General features: G+C 37.6%; 1 long non-coding RNA gene across 1 annotated transcript; it reads left to right on the forward strand.

The window, feature by feature from the left end:
* Nucleotides 1-217: 217 nt before the first annotated feature.
* LOC108504027 lies at nt 218-11,175 on the forward strand. The gene is made up of 3 exons (XR_001876972.1): nt 218-242; nt 980-1,006; nt 10,867-11,175. It is a non-coding gene; the product is annotated as an uncharacterized LOC108504027 (long non-coding RNA).
* The last annotated feature ends 3,285 nt before the right edge of the window (nt 11,176-14,460 follow it).

Raw genomic sequence — 14,460 nt, forward strand, 5'->3', positions numbered from 1 at the left:
TGTTCAATCACTTGTTACTTTATTTTTAGGGGCAAATTTATAGCAAGCTGCTGGATCACATGTACCCAAGTATTTGAAGTATCTGCAGCTGCTTACATTGCAAGAGATCCAAGCTGCATTCCTGTCATGAATCATAGATTTGTGAGGGCAGAGCCACAAATATATATTAAAAAAATGCAGCTTACAGGGCTTGAAATCAGATTTTAAACCACCTTCCTAAAGGGTTCATACTGCCAGAAGAGGTGGGGCACTCCTTCACCCAGGTTATGGTCTCTTTCCCTGCATGGGGCATCTTTAGCTTCTCATTGTGAGCTTCTGCTGGAATGTTTGCTGGAGACACACCATACTCACTGTGTGACTGTAGATAGAAAGGATAATTAACAGAAAATTAACAGAAAATCATTCAGGACCAACTTCCCAGGGAGGGACAATGGATTTTGCATTGTCATTGACGCAAATTCTTTCCTGCAGGATTTGCTTGTGCAAACAGGACTTGGACCTATAACTTACGTCCTTTTGCTATATATGAGAGTGTCACCAAACGGCACAACAGCTACTGGTGGTGAAATAGGTGAGATAGGAAAGCTATCATGCAAAAAATCAGTCTGTGGTGAATAGATCTATGTATCAGTGAATGTCTGTGTGTGTGAATGGACACAGACAGTGTAGTTCATTCTCAATCACATTCTCTATTTTGAGAATGTTGACAATTGCCAGGTTACTCTGAAAATATTTGGGACTAAAAAGTTTCCCAGCTGCTGTTCTGACTAGATAATAAAAATGAGAGTGATTGCTGTTAGTCACTAGTGATTGTTTTGTGATTCATTTTTAGCTTCCGATCATGAAGGAAAAAAACCTACCATGTGACACAGATATCAACCCAACCAATACAAACAGAGTTAAACAAACAGTTCATGAACAACATGTAGACTGAAATTAAAATTGTTCACCACTCCTTTTGTTTTTCTTTCCTTTACAGATTGGAATAATTCTGAAGGGAAAGAGGGTAAGTTCATATGTGAGTCACTAACCAGAGAGGGCTGAGCTGCTTGCATAGTTTGAAAAATTCTCCATATAATAAGATTAACATAACAATATAAGTATGTTCATTCAATAAGTAATAATTGTAATAATTATACTATGAAAATTAGAATTGATTAGAATCCTTTGGACTTCATAAAAAGTTCTGCAATTTTATTATATAAGACAAGAAGTCTCAAATACTGTACATGAAGGCAGGTGAGACTTTAAGATCACAGAAAGTTCCAATTTAAATGAAAGCTATGTTTGCCAATCTGCATATATTTTATCCTTCAAAATGGCCACAAAAGCACTTGTCTAATTTCTTTCCTATTTTCCATATCTTGTATATCTTCCTGCTTTTCTTTCCTAATCTACAATGCCAGTTTAATGGTTCAAACTTAATTTTTATTCCAGGTCTTCTTTTTAATGGGAGATTAATGTTCAGTCCCCTGACAGTTTATAAAGAAACTGTGTCATCTTGTTACTTGCATTCTGAAGGAGATATCTGTAATTTCTTGATGCAGGGACAACATACAAATATTTTTCTCAGATAATAAGAAAAGAGTGAAGAATAGTAAAAGAGGATTTTCACAAAGCAGTATCTTGGGAAGATGAGAGCAATGCTTTATTTCAGTATTTAAAAGCCTCTTATGTGCTTGCCTGTGTTCAGTGCTAAAAATGCAACACTTTTGACATGCATACATACAATGAAATGAATGTGTCGGTGCTTTTCTAGGATCATGCATTTGAATGAATAGTTACCAGACAGACACAACAGTAGTAAGGCTGATATCAGGAGTACATAATCACATGGAGTAAAAAGCACCTGAGAATAATAGTGGGCTGGGAAGTAACCCGTGCCTTTTTTTTTCCCTTATTAATATTTTTTGTCAGTGCTTTATCTACCCTACAGAAGGAGGGATAATTATGAGCTCAAACAAATACCGTTTCTGAGCCCCTTCATGCACCTTGCCATCTGAGTTTAACTTCCCCTCTAAATCAGCTATTTGTGTGATCTCTTAATGTTGAGTTTGGAGAAAAGAACAAAATGTAGAATGACTTGTGTAAGAATGCCTGTCTTTTTCACTTCTGAATATTATAATGATGTTTTATACCAGATTTTAAAGGCACATCTGTTTATCATTTCAGTGTTCATGAAGTGCTATCAAAAAATAATGCCATATTATTTATAGGTATTGCAAAAGTGCTACCTATTAAAGGGTTTTCTGAGAATAGCTATCTATTACTCATCAATCCACGCTGACTAGCAGTCTTTTATAGACAATTTCCCGCATTTGGTATGTGTATGTATGTTTACATGGACACACACAAAAGCCCAGAGAGATTCTTTGCTGAGTAAGAGGAAGCTGAGTTTCAGCCAGTTCTGCCTGGAAGCTTCATGGCCCTGCTAGTATGGAGTGCTCCTGAGCTAAAATAATCAGGGGAGGTTTAGGCTGGATATTAGGAAAAAGTTCTTCACACAGAGGATGGTTGACCACTGGAACAGGCTCCCCAGGGAAGCGGTCACAGCACCAAGACTGACAGAGTTTAAAAAGTGTTTGGACTCACTTTTGTCTCAGGCACATGGTGTGATCTTGGAGGTGTCCTGTGCAGGGCCAGAAGTTGGACTTCGATGACCCCTGTGAGTCACTTCCAACTTGGAATATTCTATGATTCTGTGATTCTGTAAAATACTCTTTCTTGCACAGCACTCTTCACCATGGAGCTAGGCTCTGTTGTTAAAGAACAATATATATGACTCTACATATTTTCCTAAGGTGGTTGTTTTGGATTGATGACAGTGCCTAAAGAAACACATAATATAATTTCCTTCAAATTACTTATAAAAGTGCGTTCAAATATTTGTTAAAGAATTACAGGGCAAGAATTTTCACAACTAATTTGAAATCCCCTTGATTTCTTTTCTCTTCAAAAATGTTGCGGTTAATCATAGCGCAGAAACAACACCATATGTTTAATCTCAATAAAAATAAAGAATAATTTTGTGAAGAACAAAGAGAGCAAAGATGTATTCAGTGCAACTATCCTCATTTAGACTGCACTGTTACCAGTACAAGGACCTTTTCTACAAGAAGTCTGCAACATAACTATGACACCTTTTGCCCTAGCCTGGTCCAGACTTCTGGTTGCTACTACAGTACAGGTTATGTTTGTCAGAAAACATTCACAAAAATCAGAGCATGTCCCTGTCTGATTCCTCAACAAAAAATATTAACTAAACCACTTTCTTACTACTCCTGTTTTGAAGTATTTGCAAACAGTGACAGCAAAGGAACAAATTAAATCAGTTCTTACGTGAAATCATAAAAGATTATTTTGTTGTATATGACATTCAGTCAGACTAAAGAACTACGCATTTGCATATCCTTGTTTCAGACTTTTATATAAAGTAAATGGTCAATCAGTGTAGAATAGACTAAAAATCAATAAAGCAAATACATTTTCCTTGTAACTTGTCCAAAGGTTGTGATTTAGTTACAGTGCAACTTAAGTTGTTGATTCAGTTACAGCATGTACGACAGTAAAATGTCTTTTTATTGATCACAAACTATGTGATCACAAAACAAAGAGAAGAGAGTTTTAAAATCCCAAGTCCAAAGAAGAATTTCGTCTTAATGGGCTTTATTACAACCATTTCCCTCACTGTGTCTTGATCTGAAGTCCACAGGAGTGGATTTCAACAACTGTCTTTCCATCGACTGCAGTGAGTATTAAAATGGGTTTTTGAAATCTTATACAATTAAAAAATTGTAATAAAACCTACATATGGGAAACTTTCATTTGCCGGAAGCATTTCTCATATGGTGATTGTGTTGATGACAGTGACATTTTGCCATACAGAATGCAAACAGAAGAACTATGTAGAGAAGGAATAACTCACTTGAAAATTAAAAACCCAGATTTTCCTCAATTTTTAAAGTGGAATTACTGGTTCAGTTTTTTAAAAAGTCATCTTTTAATGGAGGAGATTCTTGTCCATTCCTTAAATGGAGGACTTTGCAGACCAAGCCAACCACAGGCAACAACAACTGTGTATGGATTTTTTTTATGTGCATACACAAGTGTATATACATCAAGTGTAAAATGCCTCTTCTTAAAATCAGTTGTAATTTCTGACCTGGGAAGGCTGGCTGAGGGCAAAGGGAGAGGGAGAAGGATTTTGTTACGACAGGCATAAAACAATTCTGGCACCAGATTTGCAACCGCAGAACAGAAGAGAGTAATGATAGTTTACATTTTTTAAATTTCCAGGAGGACATATTTAACATCCTACGGGCTTATCACTTAAAAATATATGCCATCAATTCCTCAAATAAAATTCTTACTTTTAATAACTTCTACTTCGACCTTGCAAAACAGACAATGCCATGATCTTCCTGAAGTCTTCCTTAAATCTCCTCTAAAATGTTGCCTACTCCAGTGAAAAAAAAAGGATCAGGATTTATAAAAAATTTGAAGTGAGATGGTAAGTGACTGCCATCCTTTAAAATCAGGATGGCTTGGACATGAATTTCCATGCACTCCCTCCCTAATGTCAGTCTCTAGCAAACAGACCATTGAATTTGCCTTCACACAGCCTGAACTGTCCCAGAAGGTCCAAAGTAACCCAACCTGAGTAAATAAAGAGATTGATGTGTTCCTGGGTTCTTGTTTTCCTCTGTAGTTCCTTAACACGTGATAGATTTCATGTAGTTAGTCCATTAAGCAAAAGATAGTGAGATTGTGGAAATTATTATAATTTAGAGTCACTTACTGCCTGCTTAAGACAAAAACAGAAATTGTTTTTCTAAGTAACTGATGAGAGTATTTGCCTAAGGAATGGAACATCCAGGTACAAATCCCCACTTCAGAATACCTGTATACCAAATAAAATAGTTATGGCAAGGGGAGCTGAAACCAAGGAACTCAGCAGAATAGGTATGTGGGTGGCCTGGATGCAGTCTCTGCCCTGTATGAGGTGAGAGCCTCTGTCACACTCTCCTAGCAGAATAGCTTCATTATTAGTGTGAAGTAGAAAAGCAAACCCTGCCTATACATGTTGCTGTATTTTGACCATATTCACAGGATCGGGCCCATGATACCCCTAATGTGAGATTCCTGCTTTGTCTTAAACTTAAACAGCTTCAGTGCCTGTGGTGATTTAGACTTTAAAAAGCTTTTCAAGTCCACCTCTACTAAATGTTTAGTAGGAATACTTATTAATCTTATTTGTACATGGTTCTTTCAGTGTTCATTCTTGTCACGAAGGAATTGTTCTCTCATCGGAGAGATCTGATCACTAGCATGAGGTGGGGAAAAGAGAATAGGGTATGTATGCCAAGATATGTGAAGCAGTTAAATACAGAAGTTATAGCCAAGCTCTTGCTTTGGCCTTTGTACAATCTGTGATGTTTCAGTAAAGTGAGAGGTCATGGTACATTCTCAAAGCATCTTAATATGGGCCACCAAGTAACAGACAACAGAGCAACACAGCCATGAATTACAAAGACTGGTAGGGAAGTGTTAAGATTTTAAGTAAAAAGTATGCCAATGCTTTAAAAAGTGCAGTCTGGGCTGGAGGGTATTGGGATATTGTATTCCTTCCTCCCTTCCCCCCCCCACTTTCTTCTTCTATATTCCTGTATTCTATATTGCAATCTGTAAAAAAACTGTAATGCATTTTGTATCACAGCTGCTTACTGTACCAAAATGCAGTACTGAATTTGGAAGAATGCACGGCACATTTTAAAATTATCTGTACCACAGATTCTGCAACGATAAGGGTTGACATTCCTGGGAGGTCAACCGCCAAATCAATTAAAGACAATTCAGATGTGGAGGCTGAGCTACTGATGGCATTTCTTCCCAGAAGATGATATGAAAGAAACACTCAGCTTCCTTACTACAAACTTTCTGTTCTATTCTGCCTGGAGAAGGGAGAGACTTGGAAAGGATGTGTCCCATATATTTAAAGTGTACAATAAGAAGCTTCTAAAAGGATACTGAAAACAAAAGGAAAATTTTATGAAAATTTAATAACAAATAAAGATGAAATAAAAGAATATGACTTGTGTGAACTTGGCAGAGGTAAGAGAGAATGGTTATCTTCTGGGAAGTGAATATGTAAGAAAATAAAAGACTTTGAAAATATATCTAAAAGACTTTGAAAATACATCTTTGGTTTGGTTGGTTGCTTGGTATCATAGTTCTTTGTCACATTAGTTTTTTCTATTATAAATAAATGTTTTGAAGAGATCTGTTTCATGAATTGACCTGCTAGAACAGTACAAATATGCTCTTTCATGTTACCCTCAATTGAATAAATAGCATTCTTTTTTTTTCCTTTGAAAAAAAGTCACTGTTATTCCTCTAGTTCAACAGTCTCTCACTTTCCAGTATTGCAAGCCAGTTTTAGTTATTCTGATGAGTCACAGGGTTGTGCTGCCAGGAGGTTCTTTTGTATAGCCAATGCGTTATTCCAAAACTCTTCATTTTATTTTTGCTAGAACTTTATCTAAAATAACTTTGACCCATTTAGTCCTAGATTTGTCCCACTCAGGTTTCAAGCACATAACTTACACAGAGGAGGTTAACAGCTTCCCGAATATGCAGAAGACACCCTCAAAAGTTAAATCTGGTTCAATTCACCGCAACACTTCCTATTGTCATTTCACTCAATACTGAGAAAGCCTCAAGTGACTGCTACTTACAGACACCTCAGTTAGGTGGAATTAATTCAGGTCCTGAAGTCTTTAAATCTGTACTAAGCACCTATTTTTAAAGACACGCTATCTTTCATACAGATCCCATGGCTCTGATACAAAATTTACTTGTGCAACTCTCATATATTTGGCAGGCTTGATCTTCATAATGACACCTACGACCCTTAAATCTGAGTACCTAGAAATTATGGTATAAGGTATAGGACTGATGGGAAATGTCTACAGGTAGTCTAGCTACAATAATTTTTACTAGTTGAAAAGTATATGAAATGTGAATTAATGGGATATGCAGTCCTGCAATCACCAAATCATGTTGGGATATATACTAGTGGGTTGTAAAATGAAGCAAAGTTTGAATAAGTAACTTCAATTTGCAATATTCTATACACAGCATAATTTGGAATGAGATATACCAAGATCTTAGTTTTTCTTCAGATAAATTTGGGTTGCAAAGATTTGCTTCCCTTCCCTGTATAACTGCATTTTGCTTTGCTATGAAAGACCATTTCCTGATGAACTGACAACTGTTCAGCTTCTAGCAGCACTCTTTGTTACTGTGTAAAGGAGCTCACTATACCACAGTCGCTGAGATTGCTGATATTGTTGCAAAAATTCTTCACCAAAGTGTTTTTTTACATACAAAATCAATGGAAACATTTTCTGAACTTTCAGTACTTCCCTTGTCCCCTCCTTTGTGTGTGTTTGTTCTTACTCAGCCCCATCATCATCTGGCATTGTTCTTGACTAATTGTAATGGACTGATTCTTAACACGTGTTGTCAGTGGATTGTTTGCTGGCATATCTGACAATATTACCATCTACTTCAATCTCTTATGAATTTTGGTGGCTTTATGCTGTGGAAATTTAATAAACAGACTGGTAATTTAGAAAAAGAAATGTCAGCAAGATGTGTGGGATAGGACAAGGCCTACTCTATATCCCATATTCTTCAAATGCAATTGTTTCTTTTCAAAGCAGCACAGCTGTTCAGCAATCAAGGACTATCTGTATCCCATATGCTAAAGCCAGATGTCAATATCACTGTGTGTGAATTTGCAATGCACTGTTCTGAACAGTCAAACCATATTTCAGGGGAGGACATTGTCCAGGGAACTGAAGCGGGAGAGTTTCCAGCACAGCTCCCTGCCAAAGTAGTAATAAATCCTTTCTTTAGGGTTTAGACAAAAGCTTTGCATTATGTGGAAAACTAACTCTTCTTTCTTAACCAATAAAGCAGCAAAACTACAAACCAGTGTTTTAAAACATGCTTACCTCTCTCCACTGCCTAGGAAAGGCACAGAGTATGAGCAGCTCAGATGAAAGCATCTACTTTTTATCAAATGAATCCCACCCTCAGTGCATAGTCACATGTGATTATGAAAGCAGAGATTTACTACCCTCCACCCCTACAGTGCATGCTGTATCTTCCCACTCATTCCACCTCCCTGCATGAGATATGTTCGTCATATGTGTCTTCCCCTCTGATCCCTTTAAATGCTCTTTGCTCAGCCAGTATTGCTGAGGTAGGTGGAAACCTACCACCACTCCAGTGACCCCAGCAGCATTTAAGATGCATTGCTTTCTTGGTCGTTTACTTTCCCATCTACTTTTCTTCTTGCTCCATATCTGAATCCTATCAGCACAAATCACTGATTTAGATAGACTGAGGGAGATCATGGACAGATCCTGTGTCCCTTGGAGCACAACATCTGCGTCAGGGTCGGATGTTGGAGAAGAGCTGTCTCACGTACCAGAATGACTCTAAAGATGATATTAAAAAAAAATTGAGACTACAATGAAAATTCTTCTAGAGATCTATTCTTGTGATGCCATGAAAAAAATCTTTCTGGGGTAAACCAAATGTTGGTAATAAGGCATTGAAATTCCAGGCAAAACTAATGAGAAATGAAAACAGAAGTGATGTGGTATTCAGCATTCTGAATGACAATTCTTAGGCAAAATGAAGGGGCAGAAACTTTGAATACATACTGGATAAAAGGAAATACATTATTGGATTTCCTTTTTTATTCACCAAACCCCTAGGGTCCCATCACATACTGAATTCTCTACAGTTCATTATAATATAAATCTCACCCTTTTTCCATACACAGTGCACTTATTCATCATCAATGAACAACTATCTTACACCATTAATTTTTTACATTTAAATCCAAGGCTATTGCTGGCATGGAAGCTACAAGACCCCCCAGGAGGCAATATAAAATTGTACACTGAATCATGAACATTAGAAGTTACACAACCACAAGTGAATGACCTCACATTTCAAATAGTTTGATCCAGGATAGTCTTTTTAAGTGAGAGAGACTGCAAGGTTGCTTGTGTGCACATAAATCAGTGGAGCACATGGAAATTGCATATAAGAATATTTCAAACAGAATTTTTGCTGTGTGTATACCAGTAACAGTTTGAGAAGCACAAAGCTTTCACCAAAGTTGAAATGAGTCTCTTCTTTTTCATATATGAATATAATTCGCCCCCCATTCTCCCCCATACTATTCAAAGGACAGATGTAATTTACATTTTTCCTTTCCTGGAAGATACCAGATGGTTAACAAAGTGCTGCAGGAGCTGAATTCAGAGGAAAAGAGATAGATCTTATTTCCAAGAACTGTATAAAGTTCCAAATTACTGTTTAAAGGTTTTTACGGCACTTTGTTCCCAACAGTTTATTGCATCCTGACTAAAGCAATTTTGGCATACAATCCCAGTAGGATAGCTTTGTCCTCATATATGTTAAAACTACTTCAAACCTTTGACATCTGATTGAAAATGTTAACTTCTCAGGCATTATCTTTAGCTTTGTTAGCCAAAGAACAAAAAAGAGTACATATTTGGCAGCACCCAGGATACTGACCTCAAAATAGCCCCCAAAGAAGTAAGTCAATCTCTTCTTACTGCACAATAAGGCACATACGGTCTTTGAGGGACTGTATGTAAAGGAAAACTGTTCTAAAGCAGCTGAGTAGCTTGACAGCTACTCAATACATTTGAGTCTCATGAATGGTAACTCTGAGACTTGTAGGTGTTTAGACACACTCTCAGTTTAAAAAGAACCATTCCCAAGGGTTTTAGAGAAGCCTGCTTGACTTCTGAATTGATTAATGAAATCATTGGATAAAAGGAGGTGTTTGCACTGCATGAATGAGCTCTCCTAACAAGAAAATGGCTGGGATCCAGCCAGCAGAAGACAGCATCGACCTATCCCTTCTCCAGAGCTTAGTCCCAGGATTTGCAGAGATGCACGCCTAATTACATCGGTTTCAGGCTGTTGCACACAATCTGACATTAGGCATTCGCAAAAGCCCAGCCTGCTTTTCTAAATCCAGCCTGCCTTCTGCATAACAGTTTATGATTTAAACACTTATGAAGGATGCAGGAAGTTTAGATGCCTGAGTCTTTTTAGCTTGAGCTGTGTCCTAAACTTCATGCTGTAGACCAGCTATGCACTGTACTTTCCTCCTGTATAAACTTTGTTCTTTTGAGCAAGGTCCGGATTTAAGACAGATCATTTTCTTACTGCTGGAAGGAGAACAACAAATAATTCAGGAACCTCTTGGGTAGGTCGCTCAGCTGGGAGAGGGGAGACCTGGTTCAGGTCCTGACCTTAGTCTCTACTTTTTTTCTAAATCTCACTCATGCAAACTGCATAAACATCTCTGGGAGGGGAATCAGGCATCTCCCTGCTCCCTGCAGAGTGCCCTAACTGTGAGGCCTCAGAGATCTGGGCAAGTTATCGCTCAGCATGTGGGACACTGAATCATCCTCTCAAGATGCCTAACTTTCTTACTTGTCTGACTAAGCTGCCTGAACACCTAATTTAGGTGCTTTGACTTATTCCCTGAGCACTGGGCAGAAATTCTGTAGGCACTGCAAAGATAAAGTTCAAAACAGGCATTATCAAACTAGCTCTAAATCACTTTTCAAAGGTCTTGCAGAAGTCCTAAGTCCACTAAATGCACATGAAAAAAAAAGTCGCCCAGAGTAGTTTCTATTTTTACATATTTGTTTTGCCTCAGTCATTCTTGCATCTGTTTAATTGCTAGGAAACTGTGCACTAGTGCAGTCATTTCCTAACCAGGTATGTTCTCTCCAATTGCAGATCCTTAGGTTGGCCTGACAGATGAAGACATCATCATCATCATTGACATGAAGGTGAACAGAAGATGTGGCAAGGCAGAAGAATGGTTGACAATCCGTATGGCAGTATGCCTGGCAGGAGGTGTCAATTCCCTACCACAAAGGCTGCCCTCAGATTCTTCTCCTAAGGAGAAAACAAGAGAAATCAGACCGCTCACAGGGACACAATGTGGAAGAGGACAAAGGGCAAGCCTAAAGAGAATAGCAGAGTATAGTATAGCACTGCAAAGAATACAGTATTCATTCTCTGCTCTTGCCTCCCAGTGATTTTGCTGCCTTGCCCTCTGTACTTTATATTCTTTAGCTATTAAAGGAATTAAAAATTCAATAATGCACATTAAAAACTGCAGCCTTGACCTGAAGGAATGGAAATAACTGTTGAGGGTCTCTAAACTTTCTCAGAGAAAGCACACAAGGACATTTACAAACTTGCAATTCATAAAAGAGCAGCAAATTATTTCTTTATTCTATGCATCTATAAGGCTTGTGTTATTTTTATGCAGAAGGTCAAATTAATTCCACATGTAATTCAACATAGCAAGTGAAGCTGTATTGTGTCTTCATATGGCCATATAGATTACCTAGACTATCATTTAAAAAACAACTAATTGTCACAGTCAAAAAATATTTGTAATAAAACAAATTAACATTTCATCATGTTCCTTCCTATGGCACATTAAAGCTGCAACTGTTGGTCTTCTACTACTCCGTCTTAAATCTATGACAGAGTATTGGAAGTGTTTTTTGGCCTGTGGTTTGAGGAGGTGTTTGGAATATATGTTCCATGAATGCTTCAGGACTATCCTATTTTTTGCATGTGATTGGAAAGGACTGGTTTTGGTAAGCTAGGTGGTCTGTTCTATCCTATGATCTTATCTTTTGGTTTTTCAAAGTCTTCATCATATACTTTTCAATATATCTTTCACACTCTTGGACTGGATTGCTACTCTCAAACCGCTGATGGATAAAATTTAACTGTTTGTTACAGAGAAAAATGTCTGAAGTGTCAACTAGTTGGACAGTATTCACTTCCAACAGTGGGATATCAATCAGAAAAAGTGCATCTCACCATAGGTTAAAGAAACATCTTTCTCCATTTTGTGACTTTAGCTGTATTTTGTTTCTATTGAAAAAAGGTATTTTTCTGTGTAAGGCAAGTAGTTACTACTGTATCCGGCATCTATTTGAAACTCTATCTGGTCATCCTGATTTATCTTTGTCAAATAGTAAGCCCTTTGGCTACAGCCTTATTTTCCCCACAGGTGTAAAAAACGTAAAACTGTAATTTATAAAACAGAAGATGACAGAATCCCATTTGTACTATACATTTAGATGCCAAAAGTAATCTTATTACAAATAACACAATCTTCTCACAGCACTTGCTATATTATTTTCCGGGTGGTCTAAAAAGTTGATTCAGAGAATAATGCCACAACAGCAACTCATAGTTCCTAAGGCCAAATAGCCAGATGTGTCAATAATCAGTGCAAACTGGAAACAGATGTACGTCCTCGTTGAATAACAAATGTAATGAAAATACTTCCTTAGCTCTCTCATGCTTTCACACACACAAGAATTTATGTCTTCCATATTTTTTAATTGAATTTATTTGCCGCTTCATTTTTATGTCACCAGGATCTCTTTCAAAATCTTAGTCACTTCACAATGAAGTAATAAAGATTAGTATATCTGCAGCAATTGCTTAATATCTGGTCGAATAGGTTCTACCTGATCATTTTATCAGCAAAATTCCTTATCATTGAGATAAGATGAAAACTGTTTAAGGCAGATGTGAAGGCCAAGTCTGGGTACTCTTTCGCACCTGCAGAGTTTCTCATGTGTATGAAAGTAGATGGTCTATAGGATTGATAACACAGCTCAGACCACTAGCCAAATCCCTGACATGGCTAAATAGACTTAAGTATTAAGTGAAAGTAAAAACATTCTTTCCTGAATATTTCATGCTATCAGGATCTTTGTGAAACCTTGTATAAAGCTACATGTCCAAACCTGATCTGTACCTTCAGTCCTTGCTTGAAAGTGATGACAGATCGCTTATGTGAAAAGCTACTTTAAAACACAATACCGTCTTCAAAACTGAAAATAAATACTTTGTGAGCTAAGAATCCAGGTACTATTTGCTTAGACTGTGATGTTCAGCGCCAAAAAAAAAAACCCACCCCAAATTCTTTAAAAGGGAAAAGTCACATTTTTCTCAACTAAAGAAGTTTGAAGCTTTTTGATCAGTATTTTACCCCAGATTAAGGCAACATTTTTCACTATACAGAAAATACAGCATTAATGTCAGAACCACAAAGCCTTTATACAAGCTTATATTATGCCTTTTGACACTAACTGGAACTGTCACCTTATGAAATTAAACAGGAAACTGGGAGAAAAAATTATCTGTCTTGTTCCCAGATGCCAGTATGAACGTTGATCCACATCAAATCTTTACCAGTCAGACAAGTTATGTCTGTGTATGAGAAGGGTAAAGAGCATGAAGGAAGAGCTCAGGAATGTGAGTCATTGCCACAAACGGAACCAGGGAAAACACTTCACATTAAAACTCCAGAAAGATGTTAGAGCACTCATCACTTTTGTTAAAAATGAGAACAGGAGGATAAGCAGTGTTGTAGGTAAAAAAGGATTGCAAACTTGTTATACTACTGTTTTCCAAGACACTTTCATCCTTTAGGCTCTAGCTGTCTCCTCTTCCTTCCCCACCTTCTTCCTTCTGCTCCTCCTCCCAGTTGTTCTCCTTCTTCTTCCCAGTGCTGCTGTGCCAGGTCCCCCAACTATACCAGAACAATTGTTTGATAGACTGGGCTCTGAACCCTACTTAATCAGAGCTTCTCTTCAGCTCAGACCATTTCAGAATCTCAGTGCACACTGTAGCTCTGAGAGTGGTTAGTCAGTGCAAAGGATGGGGCCTGTGCTCTGGGTTGAGAGCTGAGCAGGAAGGCAGGGAGCAGAAGATCCAAACTTTTTAGCTATGGCATTGCCCCATAGCTACTGTATCCTGAAACTGCAACTTCAATAACAATGTTTTGCTCTTCTGAGTTTACTGCAGATGAAATCACAAGTGTAAAAAATAATCTGTGTGAAAGGTGTACTAATATTTATACATACACAAGTTTATTACCTTGACATAGGAATGTGACTTACAAACAGCAGCTGTATATCAGCTCCCATGTGTCTCCTTGGATGCTGATAACACAATAGAGAAAAAGAAGGTGGGCAGATTTAGGCAAATAGGAGCAAACTGCACTCTGATTCTTGTGTTAAATTTATAATCCTTAAATAACCAAAACCATGGGCAATTAGGGATGTGTCAAAATATACCCCTTACCCTAGTTTCAAAATCTTTGAACTCAAAATCAAGTGTAACATGGGCTAGATTTGATCTAGCAACATTAATTGTCATACAGCCATAGGGAAGATGAAAATAAAAAAGGTTAGTCACGTTTTCCAGATGACTGCAATTCAGAAAGCAGTCACACCAAAAGAACACAGAGGTCAATGTCCAGAACCACCTGAACATGATTCCCAATAC

This window comes from Lepidothrix coronata, unplaced genomic scaffold, assembly GCF_001604755.1.
Source record: "Lepidothrix coronata isolate B3197 unplaced genomic scaffold, Lepidothrix_coronata-1.0 Scaffold150, whole genome shotgun sequence".
In the NCBI taxonomy this organism is placed as follows: domain Eukaryota; kingdom Metazoa; phylum Chordata; class Aves; order Passeriformes; family Pipridae; genus Lepidothrix; species Lepidothrix coronata.